The following is a 15,590-nucleotide window of genomic DNA, read 5'->3' as shown; positions in this document are numbered from 1 at the left end:
GCAGGTTACATTCAACTCATGCAGAGGTCACTGGAGCATTTTTCTCAAGTCATTTTTCCTAAGCTTCTCACAAAATGATCTTCAACTGAGTTTCTGCAGCCAATTCAGAGGAGGATTAGAGGAAGATGTGATACAACGACAAAATGTCAAGTTTACAGCACATTCATGACTGTTGAGAGTGGTGAAAGGTAAGGAACTAATTCAAAAGCACATGTTGAACTGATGGAGCTCATTTGTCCTATATTGTGATATAGTAGTTTAATACACATTGACTGAAAGGAAGGAAGCAAAAATGATTCCATAAAAAAAAAAATACGGATTTCAAAGTGTACTCTGAGGAATTGCTGGTGTGTGGAGGCAGTCAGTAGAAAGTGTTTTGTAAACATTGGACTTTCACACAGTGTTTCACACCATGTCTGATGTGTTACAGTAAATATTAGCACATGCTGAAATGAAAAGCTCCTTCCATGAAATGAAAGCTAATTTTTACATGAAACTGGTTACTATGACAGCAAATCAGTATGAAACTAGCAGAAAAGAGTGGAGATGTTGGGTGTTATAATTAAGCATGGCATATATTCTATCTTTTCTAAATTTTACATCATTATGCAGCGAGGTGTGGTCAGGGCCGAGCCCCATGATTATTTATATGACATGCTATACATAGGTACATTGTTCTGTTTCATTAAATGTGATATGAACTGTATGTGGTAGGTACAATGTGGCTAAATCAGACACTAACGTTTGTATTACTGCTATCAGTGTTGTAGTTGGACTGATTGTTGGAACGTCTTCTTGTAAGATTGCATAAGTTACAGCATGGTAGTTAATTTTGGTAGTTAATCGTATGTTGTGCAGATAAATACAGATATTAAAATGTTATTTTTTTATTATGTGTTCTGATCTATTCATTGTCTATACTTGGTTATCTGTGCTAATGATGAGGGATTCGGTTTGAGCAAGTATATTGGTGCACATCTCCAGAGTGTAAGATGCATGCTACAGGAATTAGACAATGGGAAGAAGCCAGAGTACCAAAAGTGAACTGTTGTATGCAAGTGAAATTGTGCAAACTCCAGGCAGAAAAATCCCACATCAAGTCTGGGACCTTCTTGATGCATCACAACAGTGCTAACAACTGCACTACCATTTTTTTTTCCTTTTACATGTGTTAGTTGTAGATAAAAAAACAGCTTCAGTAATTAGAATTATGTCCTTCACATTCATCTTCAATACTATTTAAAGTACATTGCTGTTCCAATTCACAATGTTTTTTAAAGAAGTCGAGAGGGGTTTGTCATTTTATTTGAAGATCATTCTCCTTTGAGTGAATGTGTCACTGAAATGAGAATCCCCATTGAAGGAATGAGGAAGAAGGGACAGAGATATTACACCAACAAGCTAGCAGTAGATCACTGAAGTCTTTGCCCTGAGGTCATAAATTATCATCTAATGATTTTGTCATTCTGTTAAAACAATAACTTTCAGATCCAGTCCACATTTCTTTACCTTCATAAACTTTGATTTATGCTTTTAATTTTTTGATGGCTTGAAATGGTCTGACACTTGTGCCATTATGATGTTGATGGGATGAAATATTGTCACAATTCATTTTCCTTTTTCAGATTTAATTAGTTTACTTTAAAACAGCATCCATCACTGCTGCTGTGGATGAAATTTAGAGAGGACTTAGAGAAGGGGGAGGCTTGCAAGAGCGAATTTTACAGTTGACTTACTGGGAAAATAAATGCTGCCTGAATTATTCATGAAGCTTGTCAATCTGATTCTTAAATCAAACTTTTTATCACCCTTACAATATATCATGTCACACAATCGCCATGTCTGAAAATGTCACTTTGGGTGAATTTATCACTTTTCTTGAATGCCGACTGTATGTTGAAGAGGAATGTAACATTTCTCTTGTATATCAAGACCTCGTGTATTGATCTAGTTCCTTTGCTTAATGCCATTTCACAAAAAATTTAAAAATCAAAAAACTAAAACTCAATGAAACTCACTTTAAAATAAACTTTTGTGGTCCTCACGCTTTTTCTGGGTGCAAAAATGAATCAACTATGGTAATACTTTGTAAATTATGATTGAGGAATCTTATTACTTACTGCTGGACTTCATTAAATGTCATTATTCTAACATGTTACTGAATGGCATTAATTATTGGGAAATGGCAGACCTAAATGGTAAAGTGTAACTTATTTGGTTGTTTAAATGTGAGAAAAAAATTACATTTATTTATCTTGTTTCCACAGAGTGGACAGAGTATTGGCAATTCTGTCTTAGCTCTGTAATTTTATTAAAAGCCTGAGGGCATGGCAATATTCACAACGAACATGCAAATGACCCTTCTAATTTCTGACTTTCTCTTTTACTCCTCATCGTGTTCACTTACTCTTTATCACCAACACACACAAATCCAAGCGTATAATTTTTTATTTTTTTTTCTAACAGCTAAATTACACAGACATTAATTTACTGGTTACAAATTTCTGTTGAATTAGTCTTTTATTTTTACTGAATACAACTTTATTCCACAGGTTTAAATTGGAGTACATATTAAGAATTTAGCCTAGTTAATATTTTAGATAATTCTGTTGGAAGGAGAATACATTAATTCATAACAGATAAATGTGTGTTACTGATTTTTAATTTTTTATTTTATTTGGATCACAGAAAAGTTAAAAATGGTCAATTTTATGTTATATTAACTAAGTATCAGGGAACACAAATTAATATTCAAATATGACTGGATGCACTCGTTTTATTCTAAATGCCAATTCTAATAAACTAATATTTTTTCAAGAATTGATTGCTACACTGCAAATAGCAAGCACTGTTACTAATGTTTAATACTTGAATATGGGCTCACAAAAGTAGAAACACAAACTTTTAAGTTGGTAGGCAACATGGAGTCAAGTTCCTTTGTCCAGGGGCTTACTGACAAGTGACAGAAGGAAGCTGTTTTGCAAAATGACTACTCTTCCCATTGAGCCACAATTGGTTTTAATGTGAACTCCTTGCTCCTACTCTGTCTTTTGTCCCCTATTTGACTTGCACAACATTGCTTGTTATTTGTGGAGTGTGCAACTAACAGCTGTGACAGACAATTCTGTGAATGCATGAAATTGATTTTTTTGTTGTAATTTTTTGTCCAGCCTTGATTTGTACTGCTGTCTCTTTTATACATAAAAGTACTTAAAGGAGATCATTTTCCTTTCAAAAATTTAACTTTTATATTCATGTAATCAGCTTAGATAACATTATTTCTGGGTCGAAAAATGTTCCAAACCTTGACCTGACCAACTTAAGCCAATTTGGAGATCACAACTTTGCCCTCTTGGGTTTGTACAGTATGCACTTGGCATAGGTTCATCACTTCACTTTCTGCTGTCCCTTATGCTCCCATCATTCTAGAACAAGACACATTTGTATTCAACACAGCAGATGACCTTTTCAACTGCTCTATAGACCAATTTCTATCCTCCCATGTAAACTGAAGCCTCTGTTTTCAGGTATTTTCACTGATAAGTGTTCCTCCTTTGGTCACAAACCTGTTTAGTCTTATTCCATAGATCTCATTTCATACATTATACTTGTATAATGTATGATTTTATTTTATTTATGGTTTTATTTAGAAACACTTAGAATCTTGTAATTGTTGATATAATTATAGAGACCTCAGATCTTTGTTTGTGGCAGAATGTCTTCATTGTGAACATTGTTTACATTTATCCTCCCAGGTTTTGCTTCTAAATTTTGACAGCTGTTACACTAGTTTTCATCTTTCAGGATTTGAAGTAGATCAATAATTTCTCTAACATATCTTTTCTAAAACCACTAAATTCTTCTGATCTGCTGACATGGTTGCATAAAGTCAGAGTTATTGACAACTGAAATGCATATATTTCAAATAAAAATGCTTCAAGCTACAGTTCTGTGAAAAAGTACTTGCTTAAGTCTTCACCTCACAGGGTTTATTTTTGTTCCATATATTTTCCATTTGTAAATATTGGCTTACTGTGGCTGACCGGAGGCCCAAAACCTTAGAAAGAGCATTGTAACCTTTGTGACAAATGACTGATTCTTTCCCTGTTCTTTAATTACTTTAGAACAGGGCATTGTGTGTCCGAGTACGAGTAGAAATAGCAATGTGTTATTTTCCTCAAATATAAGCTTATGCTTTAACTTTGAATTCAAAATAGATTTTTTGCTTTTTTTTAATTTTTTTTTTTTTAACAATGTTGGAAATTATGTGATTTTAGCTGTGTTTGGACATGACGTCCGCATGTGCCTGTCCACAAATCTGTTTTAGAAATTGCTTTATTTTTAAAAGTGTGGCAATTATTGAGAGAGAGAGATCAAAAGGGAGAGTGAGAGAGGAAGAGAGAAGAGGAAGGACAGGAAGACAGAAAGAGGGAGACAGCAAGAACAAAACCTGCACAGAGACAGATGAACAGATGTTATCTGACAGGTGCAGTAGGCCCAGCTTGGTGTGTGGGCAGCAGATATGACAGGGATTTTGCATACACTGTGTGAGCTAATGCTGTGCACTTCACTACCTGTCATGACTATAACCTTATTGTCAGATACAAGAGAAGGATTATACATGTTGATGTTCCACGGTGCTGATATACACCAATCTTACTATACAAACAAAAGTGTGGCAGCCTAAACTTGAAGATCGCAGAAATTAAAACAATGGATCTCCTCTAAAAGGAAACTATAACTTCTGTCCCTCTCATCAGGTGGAGCTTTTCCATTTGTGAAACAGTTCTTGTGAAGACATGACTCATCTAAGTACATCCAGAGTATGATAAGATCATGTGTTTAGATAAGTCATCATGACAAAACTTTCCTTTCTGTAAGAATAATTTTTCACTGTTGTTTTACCAAGGGAATCTATCCTACGTCAGTCTTTCACCGCACAAAGTATCTTTGGTGTTCTATGAGTTGATTTCTGTGGGCTTTAAGATTTAGTGTGTTTATTTAGTACTTGGTGTGAGGGTGATGTCCTATTTCTGCCCAGTTATAAATAGGCCACACATGCAGGCGGGCCTCCTGGAAGGGGGTGATGACCAGAAGCAGCAGGGTCAAGGACAAAAAATGGCCCAGAGACACTAGATGCAGATAATTAAATTAGGTAAGCCACCTGGAATGTGGCCGTTGAGTGAAGTGTGTGCATGATATTTTACACTTTCAAAGCAAGTGTGTGTTGAGGCTAAGTGAGTGTGGTGTGGGCTGGTTGTGGGTTTGGTGGGTAGATGGATGATGACAGAGCAAAGGTGTACAGATTAAGCAGGCAGGTGGTCCACTCTTCTGTAAGCTTAGGAACTAATTCCAGATAAAAGAGCAGTGAACTGTGGCAATATGAAGTGAAAACCACACACCCATCCTGGGATCTTAGGGTGTACTACTGTATCTCAAACATAATATTTCAAGGACAAAACCCTAGAAAATTGTATTTGAGCTGAAAGAGAAAAATAACCATTCTGTTCATGTTTTGGACTTTTGTTAAAGGAAAGGTTACAAAACTCAAAAAAGGAAATGTAAGCCCAGGACATTAAAAAGAACTACCAGACATGTAGGTTTCAACTGGGATATTAAACAAAATTTTAGTACTCTTGATGTGCGACATTCAAAGACTTGGTATTCTTCAGTATATTTGATCATATTGAATGTGGGAGTTTTACAGACCTGACCATTTCACATGATAGACATCACTTGATGGTGAAAATCTGCCTCTGTTTGGGTATTTTTGCCGTCATCTTATTTAGTTCCTAACACAGCTGCATTAGACTAGGAACTAATGATGTTATTGACATTACAGCAATAACAACACTGATGTCAATTGACTTAGATTTTATGCATTGTTGTCTTTTCTTCTGCATCATTATAGCACCCAGGCCTCTATCCATAAGATCTAGCATCTTAGCCAGAAAGACATATAGTTGCTGTGACAATTAAACACACTGAAACCTCTTCCAGCTATCCAAATATCTTACTGACTGAAAATATGATGGCCAACCATATATTTACAGTAAATTATTACTGGAATATTTTTCTTCGCTTGATCTTTGTCTTCTTTGCAACCAATACAATAACTTCCCTATCAGGGTAGGACTGGTGCCTAGAGTTTCCCCATATTTAATTTTCAGAAGGCTAAAAAGGGAAGATTTTTAAGCATGTATCCCTGATCACTTGCCTTGTGAGTGTGAGAAAAGATGAATTGTCAAAGAGTTCAAAGAATGAAAACTGTGGTATTGCTTGTCTCTCTTTGTTTCTTCATTCCTGTGCTATTTATTGCAATTATTCAGATCAGCAATGACAGATAATAGATGGTGATGGATAATATCTGCACAGGAATCGTCTGCAACAAATCTGTCTAGATAATACAGCGAATAAGCAGTGGGAAAAACAAAAAGTAAAATGAAAAGCACATAACAAACAATACAATTATCTCTCTCTTCCATTTCTGCCCATCATTTGGCCTGTGTGTATCATCATAGTTTAACTGAGTCAGTGTGACCCTCAATGTTTGGTGAAATTGTACAAGGTTATGGTCTTTGTGTAAGCTGCTTGCTCTGCTGAGAGCTGTGCAATGTGGATCATGTGAGGGACTAAACATTATGGCTCGGCTTTGGCTCCATGCTGAGATTAGCAAAGTGCTTGAATAGGAGACATTTCAGTGATGAAACACACTCACAAAAATCCTGCTGTAATACAACAGGTGCTGCAAGTAATAATTATGATCCAGAAAAAATGAAAACACTCAATTACAGGTTACACTCAAACAGAAACAGTAGAGCTGCCTCTCTTTCTTTATGCCGCCGATGTTTGGAGTTTGACGTCAACAGGCTTTCAGTGATATCATCTGGCTTCAGTCTCCATGTGGCGATGACTAATATTCATTTCTTAATGTTCATTCTCAAAATTCTAATGGTCTTATTGATTTTTCACTTGTATTGCCTTTACACTGTATTGCTAATTTGTTCTATTATTTATTGCAGTCCAGGACAAAACAAATATTTTTATGGTCACAAATAATTGCATGAAAAGTGGTAACCTTTTTCTTTTTTGATATCAATCAATAGTAAGCTTTTACACCTTCTGATTTCTGCTGCTTATCCAATTATTTTGGTGGTTTGAAAGGATTTGATGGCAACTGTGATAATTATGAATCATAGCAATATGTGGAAGTGCCCCCAGATGTTATTTCTCCCAAAAGAGGAATAAAGCTGTTTAAAGCCCAGTTCCTCTGTGATCCCACTGTCTCGCCGGTATCGATCAGACTCACATCACTGCACCATTTTTATGAGATAGCTTTGACTTTTCTATTACAGACATCATGTTAATACTGCCAAATCAATGCATATGAATATGGTGATGCTAGGAGTGTGGGCACACAAAGACAGTAAAAACAGCATGGTGGTGTGTGTGGTCCCCCTGATTAGGGTGTAGTTTTCCATGGTGAGTGAAAGGAAGAACAGGAAAAAAAATGTCTGGGTTTTAGATCACCTGGGAGGGCTTTGAACAATTGTGTCAAAGACAGAAAAAAACCTCTTTGGTTCCCTTCACAGTGCTGTGGCACACATCATAGTCACCAGCATCAGAGATAAATGGACTACCGTGAATCTTTTTATTAGGGGGTATTTAAAATAGCAGAAACACAGCTCATCATGGAAGACTGAGCGAAGTGAGTGTGGAAACGCAATGAAGTGTTTAAACACATGTTCTGGGCTGAACTAGGCGGAGCAAACTGTGTGGGGTATAATAACAAACAGCCATGTCTTAAAGGAGCTCAAATCCTGAAAGGATTACAGAGAAATAATCAGTTTAAGTGCACATTACTAAATCCATTCAGGAAGACATAAAATCTAAAACATGTTTCTTTTATACGTACATTTTGGGCCTATCTGTCCCAAAGGATGTTCATCTCTTCACCAAGATAATGGTGTTTTCAGTTCATCTATTTCTATTGTGCCCACTTAGAGGGATGTAAGCCTTTGGTCCAGAAATAATGGCCATTACACATGCAAGAAGAGACTCTTGATAGAAACTGATGACTCAACTAAACTGAAGCAGCCAGAGGCATCCAAAGATAGGAAATGAAGAGATAAAACTAGAGCAACAATGCAAAGTAATACCTCGTCAGGTTGTGATTGTGCTTAATGTGTGTGAAAAAGATTTTGTTGCTCATTCATCAATTTCCCACAAGTGTGCTGACTGCATGGAGTTGATCCAACATGCTGTGAAATGACGGTAGGAAAATATTGCAGGCACATGGGAGTCCAGCTCCTGGAAGTCATAAAGATGCAGATTCTTTCCAGCTGTGAAGCAGGATAAATAGTGTTAACTATTCATTGTCATTCTTCAAGAGAAAATCAAAGATCACAAAAACCTCCATGCCGCTTCAAAATGAAACCAATAATAGAGAATGTTGTCATGATACGAGTCATCTATATATTTGTACATAGCCAGTGTGATATATGACATAAATTATTGTTAGTTAGTTAAGATTAATGTGAATAACTATAAACCTGAGAATTACTGAGATAATGACATGTCTGCTTATGTCATTTTCATATTCAAATACCCTGATCATCACATAAGGTTTACACTGAAATAGACAATAGCAGTTAATCTTTGGGCCAAGCTTTTACTGAACATAACTGTATTAAAGTAATTTTAAGTTGTGTGAATTGTAATTTGCCCTGACTTATGAAATTAAAAAATTTAATAACCATTTAAAATAAAAAAAGACATGTTTCAAATAAATGTCATCATGTAATAACATCTATGTATATCTATTTGGCAACACTTTACACTTTCACTGTCATAAATGTGAAATAACATGAACATGAAGGAGTCTTTATGAATGTTGTCATGAAGTGTCATTTGGTAAATAATGACACTTTTAATGTAATATTGCTTTAAAAGTTGCTTTGAAAGTCCATTGAAAGTGCCAACTTTACATTATAGTGTCATTATTTACAAAATAATACAAAGTTCTCTGAGTTTTGTGGACCCTGCGTGTTCTGTCTGCAGACAGCTGAGACCTCATACTCGTGTATTATGGTTGCCTTAAATTCTCTGGTGAAAAATTCCTTTACTTCCCACAATCCTTATGGATTCTAGAAAGCTTGATGAGATACCAGAGTGCCTCGTCCTGTTTCTTCTCCATCACGGAAGCCTCAAGACACTTGACAAGGGGGACGGAGAGTTTAGGTCACACTGTGCTTCCTCGCAACTGGGTGCACTGACTCTCAACCTTATCAACTCGATGCTACATCAATGTTCACATCAAAACAGCTTGATGTGAACATCGTTTTCCAATGAGTAGTTTACAGTGTAAGTGGACGTGGCTATGAAAGTTTGCATTTGCTTTGAGTGTGCGTTGAGTGCCCCTTGAGTATGCACAGACCTGTGGACCGCAGTACGGCCCAAGTATGGTGGGGCCTGTTGTATGTATCTGTGCATATCTCTCACCATAGTTACACTAGTGCAGCTAGTAAAGGAACTTTATGCCCAAAAGAATCAACTGTTGTCTCATCGATCCTTTGACTGACAGAATGATGGACGGATCTTTAACAGGTGGACCATGGATTTGTTTGTATTCTTGTCCCTTAGCCTTATTTATTCTTTTGAAGTCGTTATTTTATTTATTTAATTCTCCTCAAATAAAAAGTGTTTTTTTAAGAGTAAATGAGAAAACCACACTTTTTAACCATTTACTTCAACTTTAATTTAGTCATAAACAAAATAATGGTCACAATAAATGCAAAGTTTCTGAGTCTATGAAGCTCTCTCATTGCAAAACTAATCCAAAATTGATTTTAAGGTCAAGAACGTATTTGACTGAACAAGTATATTCTTGAACAAACATACCCTATCTACTGACCTCAAGTGCATAATTCTCCATTTACAGTAATCCAACAAAACATCAATTCCGGTACATGCAATAAAAAAACCTGCATCCAACACTCCAACGTAAGCTCTCGGTCCATTGAAATCAAGCCCCTAAATCATCCAAAGTGGAGGAATACAAATATTTTAAAACCCACGTTCTCACTGAAGAACACTTAAAAGTAGGAAAACATGAATGACTCAACAAGACAAATGAAATAACAGCTACATTTTTGGAATGCGTGGAAAAATACAAAAAGGAAGCACATGTTTCCTACAGAAAAAGGCCACCAACACCTCATTACCTTTAATTAGCAGGGTGGTCGACTGTAATGGCAAACATCTCTGTGATTTGCCCATTTTAAAATCCTGTGTGCGTTTTTGACCAAGATCTGCTTTAGATTGCTCCAGTCCCCGACGTCACTCTGAACGAAACTGACATGTCTATATGTGGATAATAAGCTCCTTTGGGGTGGAACTCTGTCCTACAGAAGACCACAAGCTCGTCTTTTGCTTCAGATGATACACTTCACCCAAAGAACTTCTTTTCCTGTAATTTTTTTTGGATCTCAATTAGATTTTTTTATTATTATTATCATTATGGTTTTTACATTTGGTGCCTCTGTTGCCATGGCAGTAACGTGTAACCTATTTAAACACTCAAATTAGAGAATCCGCCGAAAGCTTGTATGAAGCCTTTTTCTCCAACCTGAGCCTTTCGAATCCAGATCTGACAATATGAAAGCAGAGTGAGGTGCCCTCTTCTTGGAAATCTCTTTGATTTTTCTCTACCTTGTTCTTGCATGAACTACTTCAACTGCTTTCAGGCCCGTTCTCTCAGGGCCCTGCTAAGTACCACTAATTGAGGTGTGCAGAGTATTTTGTTTTCATGAGGCATACCACTCAAGCCCCTCAACTCTCTGCCCGCCCTCACCCCACAAAGGCACAAAAACACACAGACATTTACATTTGAACTTGAATTTGCCCGGTCTCCTCTGGATATTTTATGCTTTTATTTCCGTTAATTGTTATGAGCTTCCTGTCGTTCTCCCGTGGCCTTGGTATTCACACTGCCAGCAGCTCATCTCAAGGTCACACAGTTGAGCTTTTGTTGAGGATTCACTGCCATGTCATTTTTTTTCCTTTACTTTGTATGTCTATCCCATTTTTAATTTTAAATCCAATAAATTCAAAGGGTTTTGATTGAAAACCTGTGAAAGAAAGCTTTCATCTGAGTTCAGACAGATCAATATAAGGCATCATGTTTAACTTCCAGCAACATTCCTTCTCCTGTCATTCATACCAAATTGAGGGCTTCATGAAATTCCAATGACATGAATTAAATTGTAGATCTTCTTTTCTCCTCAATTCCCAAAAAGAGGCCAAATAATTCCCAGCTCAGAGGAAGTTTGTATTTTCTGGCTTTTCTAGGACATTCACCTACTGGGGCCATACAGTCAGTATTGTGGCCCTTATGCACTCTTTTTATAGGTTCTGCAAGATGAAATTTCGCAACAGTAGGAGAGCTCTGCCAACCATGGGGGAAAATGTTTTATTTTGCCTTATTTTCCTCAAAGAGAATGTTTCCTTTATTTGTTGTATCTGTTTTTTAGCAGATTTATTTGCTGTGCATGCAGCACTTTGAAGTGTAACTTGAATTTCTGTCCAACCTAGACATTTTATTCAAGGTATTGGAGGGAAAGAAACTTCTCACAGATAATATACTATATTTTTCACGATGTATTTTGAGATGCCTTCTATAGGAATGAACTCCTCCTTAAACTGTGTTTCTCCAACCCCCTCCAAAATATTGTCATATAGTTTTAGTAAAAATTAAATGCTTTAAATTATTTTCCGTATGAACAGTGGCTCACCATAAAACTGGGATAACACATGTAAATTCCCTTGCTGTCATCACCTGTAAGATTGTTGAAATATGACAGATTATTGACAATTCTAGTTCTTAGAAAAAGCCCTGACATTTAAAAAAGTTTAAAAAAAATAAATAAAAACGCAAAATATTTTTAGAATCAGATGAAATGTAGTTGTAACATTACCACAAATCTATTTCTGATTTGTTGATATGTTCTGTGTGACATCTCTCTGAAAGCCCATACTGTCAGAATATCAACGTTCAGATAATGAACCTAAGCTCAGTTTTTCCTCTCAAATCAAAACAGTCTGATTAAATTTTCACAACCTGGATTTATTAAGATTTTTATCTTTCCTTGTTTCATACTTTACAATATATTCTTCTGTTTTTGAGTCCCTTTTACCGTCACTTTTCCTTCATCTTCGTTTCCAACCTGGTCTCCTAAGTGATCCGGCGAAGGGAACCTCCAAACATCCAAAACCCTGCACCCCAAAGAGATCAGTATGACCTGCTAGTTTCAGAGTGACCTTTGTCAAACTGAACCATTGTTATCCAGAAACCCTGCTATATCTCAACAGAGAGACAGAGAGGAGCGGAAAGAGCCTGAGCAGACACACATTTTCCTCTTAACAGTTATTTGAAATTCCACATTCTGACCATTAATGGTCGAGAAATGATGTACATCAATCAAATGACAAAAAAATGTCACTATCATCACATGTTCACAAATGATCATAGATTTATCTTTTTTTCATCTCAGTTTTTGCACCAACTCATTTGTCTTTATTTAAAAAAAGCTATTATGCCTAGTCCTTTATTTTCTCCTACACTTAGAAATTATTTTATTATGCAAACCAACAAACATATTATTTATTTGTCACTAGTGTAAAAGCAGGACGAGCAACTGTTAACTGATGTGCCACTACTGGTAAATGTTTCTTTGTTAATTTCCAGGCCTATTGAAAAGTAGCGATATAAATCATGTGATAAAATTTGTAGATTAACTTTGGCAGTCAGAACACATATTTAGATTTTCTTGCATGTTTATTAAATCATACTCTTAAGAGCTTGGCAAAAATATCTAGTTTCACACAAATTATATACAGAATTACATACCTTATGATCTTCTGCAAAACTACTGAATGTTTCTCACCACAGCTGCTGGTAAATTGGTTAAGTTACATGTGCTTATCTATTAACAGCTATATAAATATTAATATAAAATGTACTTTCCATAAGAAGAAAAAAAACGTATTACCAAAGTTACTAAAGTTAATCATTTCATTGTCATTTATTTAAATGACCTACAAATAGTATAAGACAAATGTTTATCAGGTCAATAGTTTGAATATATAATTGTTAAGTATTTACTTGTGTGAAAAAACCTCCTTTTACTCATTTATCTTCAGACTCCCTTTAATTTTATGGCTGAATAATATGACACAACTCACCTCTGAACCCTGCTCTCTCTTTTAGTATGTCTTTTTATATTTTGGGGTCTTGGAATTACAAATGGTCTTTATTTCTTTCATCTGTGTGTCTTCTACAGGCAGCCCTCAAAGCTGTATGAATTCATATTCTGCTATGAAACAAGGCTTACTTACTAACTAGCAATCCAAAACCAAAAAACAAAACTGTGAGGACATTTTCAAGTATTTTATTAAGTTAATTCAAAGATTACATTTGGGTTTCAAATCATACATTTCCTCCATGACTACACACCATGTATTAGCTTCAGTGTGTTAACTGAAGCTGCCCAATCTGCTATTAAAGAGAGAAAAACAAAGAAACTACATGTTTGTGCTGCATCCAATATGAACAGGTCAAAAAGAAACAATTGCCAAACAACTCCTCCAGTCTCTATGTTCACAACTTCAGATCTGTTGGAAACAGTTGTCAGTTTTAATGAATACATGTGTTACAATACTTCTACAGCTAACTGTATATTAGTGCAGCTGTTCTGTGTTTCATGCAAGATTGTGCGAAATACAGTGGAACATCTGGGTTTAATTTGTAATCTAGATTTGAGAATAACAGTAAAAAACGTTACACCTCTGCGATATCACTTACACTTACTACCAGTGTACGTGAGAAAACACATTAAATTGGTATTACTTTTATAATCCCTCCACCCAATGTTTTATCCACCATCTTTAACACTGCTGTTCTGGCACAGTTTCTGTGTGCAGCTGTTGTGCCTTGAGCCAGGTCAGGTGAGTAGACTATCAGGGAACATAGCTGGTTTGCACATCATTAGCTCAGTGATCACTCATTACCCTCCCTGCCAACTTCAACAGGCCATGCTGTGGCCCGCTGCCTCTGTTGTGCTTCAACCCAAAGGCAGAAATGTAGAGTTAAAAGGAGTTTACTTTGGCTGAATAATTGTAAAGACAAAATATTCATTGACTGATTGACATGCTGATACATTTGAAAAAACAGCAAAAGGCCACTGGAGTAGAAGGAAACTCTTAGAGCTGAGACAGATTCAATCTGATTTTTTGTAAAATTCTGATGTCATTGTTGGGTTGGATATAATATTTAAGCCACCAACTTATTTTCCTTTCTCAGTGCCACTAGTGGTACTTGCACCACAGCTTGAGAGAAAAAAAAAAAACACACACATACACACACACAGAAAAAAGTGATTTTTTTTTTACTGCTACCAGTCTTATTATTGCACACATAAAACTCTCCCCTGTAGCTAACTATAATTTTATATACTTGAATCCAGATGTAGATGCTAATGTGGAGCAGGCTAAAGGTCAAAGTATTGTCTCTTCACAACATACTGCTGGATTTAATGGTGAGTGGTTTTGTGTGTATATATATGTAGGGAAAAACAGTATGGAGATAAACCACAGGAAACAGTCGTGATTGTGAATCGTTGCCAGGTTGTGAAACTGAAGCTGCATTAATGCCTGTTCTTTTCACGTAAATTGAAGAAGTTGAGAGGATTACAGATAACACTTTTCTCTCGGTTGCTCCTTCGCTGTGTAATTTTTAGTAAAGTGCTCATTAGATAATGTGGTCCAAAGGTTCAGAGTTGGTGTAATTGGCTGTTAGGACATCTGATGTTCCTTTTTTTTAAAAAAAAACTTTAATTTAATCACTGGTTCAGTGCAACCAATATCAGCCTTAATAGTTAAAGTAATTGTCTGGGTTCCTCCATAGACAACATCTATCCAAATTCTGTCCTCAAACTGAACTTCACCTTGAGATTCAGTTAGTAAAGGTGACTGAATTCTTGTAAACATTTGTGGCTAATAGGGAATCTAATTGACCAATTACCACAGAGGTTGCTTGGAAAATCAAAAAGAGAAAATTAGTATTGGAGGGGAGGTATTATGTATACTATCAAGTACCTATGTTATTTGTAGTCATTATACATTTTCTCTATTTGCCAAACATAACTTTAAAAAATGACATTTTGACTGAAGTTTGCATCTGTCTCTTTAAGAAGCTCCAACTCTTTCTGATATTCTGCATACATCACGTCATCACAATAATGCCTTTCCATTATGCCGTTTTGAACAGTTCTCAGTATCATTGGACTTACAAGTGGTTTGTATAATAAGCGCAGCAGAAATCCAGGGTGCTTTGTGGGAGCAAGTGTTCAGGCACCCTCAAATGGCTGCTATTGAGGACTTCTCAAACATAAGTGAAAGAATCAAAGCAATATTCCATGTTTATGATGAAGGAATTATAGTCTACCATAACATAAAACCCAAAACCCAAAGATGACTTTACATAATACCCAGACCCACTTCCCCTCCTTTAAGAAACAATTTGATTATTTGGC

The sequence above is a fragment of the Poeciliopsis prolifica genome, unplaced genomic scaffold (genome assembly GCF_027474105.1).
Source record: "Poeciliopsis prolifica strain line A6 unplaced genomic scaffold, Auburn_PproV2 SCAFFOLD014, whole genome shotgun sequence".
NCBI classification, from domain to species: domain Eukaryota; kingdom Metazoa; phylum Chordata; class Actinopteri; order Cyprinodontiformes; family Poeciliidae; genus Poeciliopsis; species Poeciliopsis prolifica.
This window is presented reverse-complemented; position numbering follows the sequence as displayed.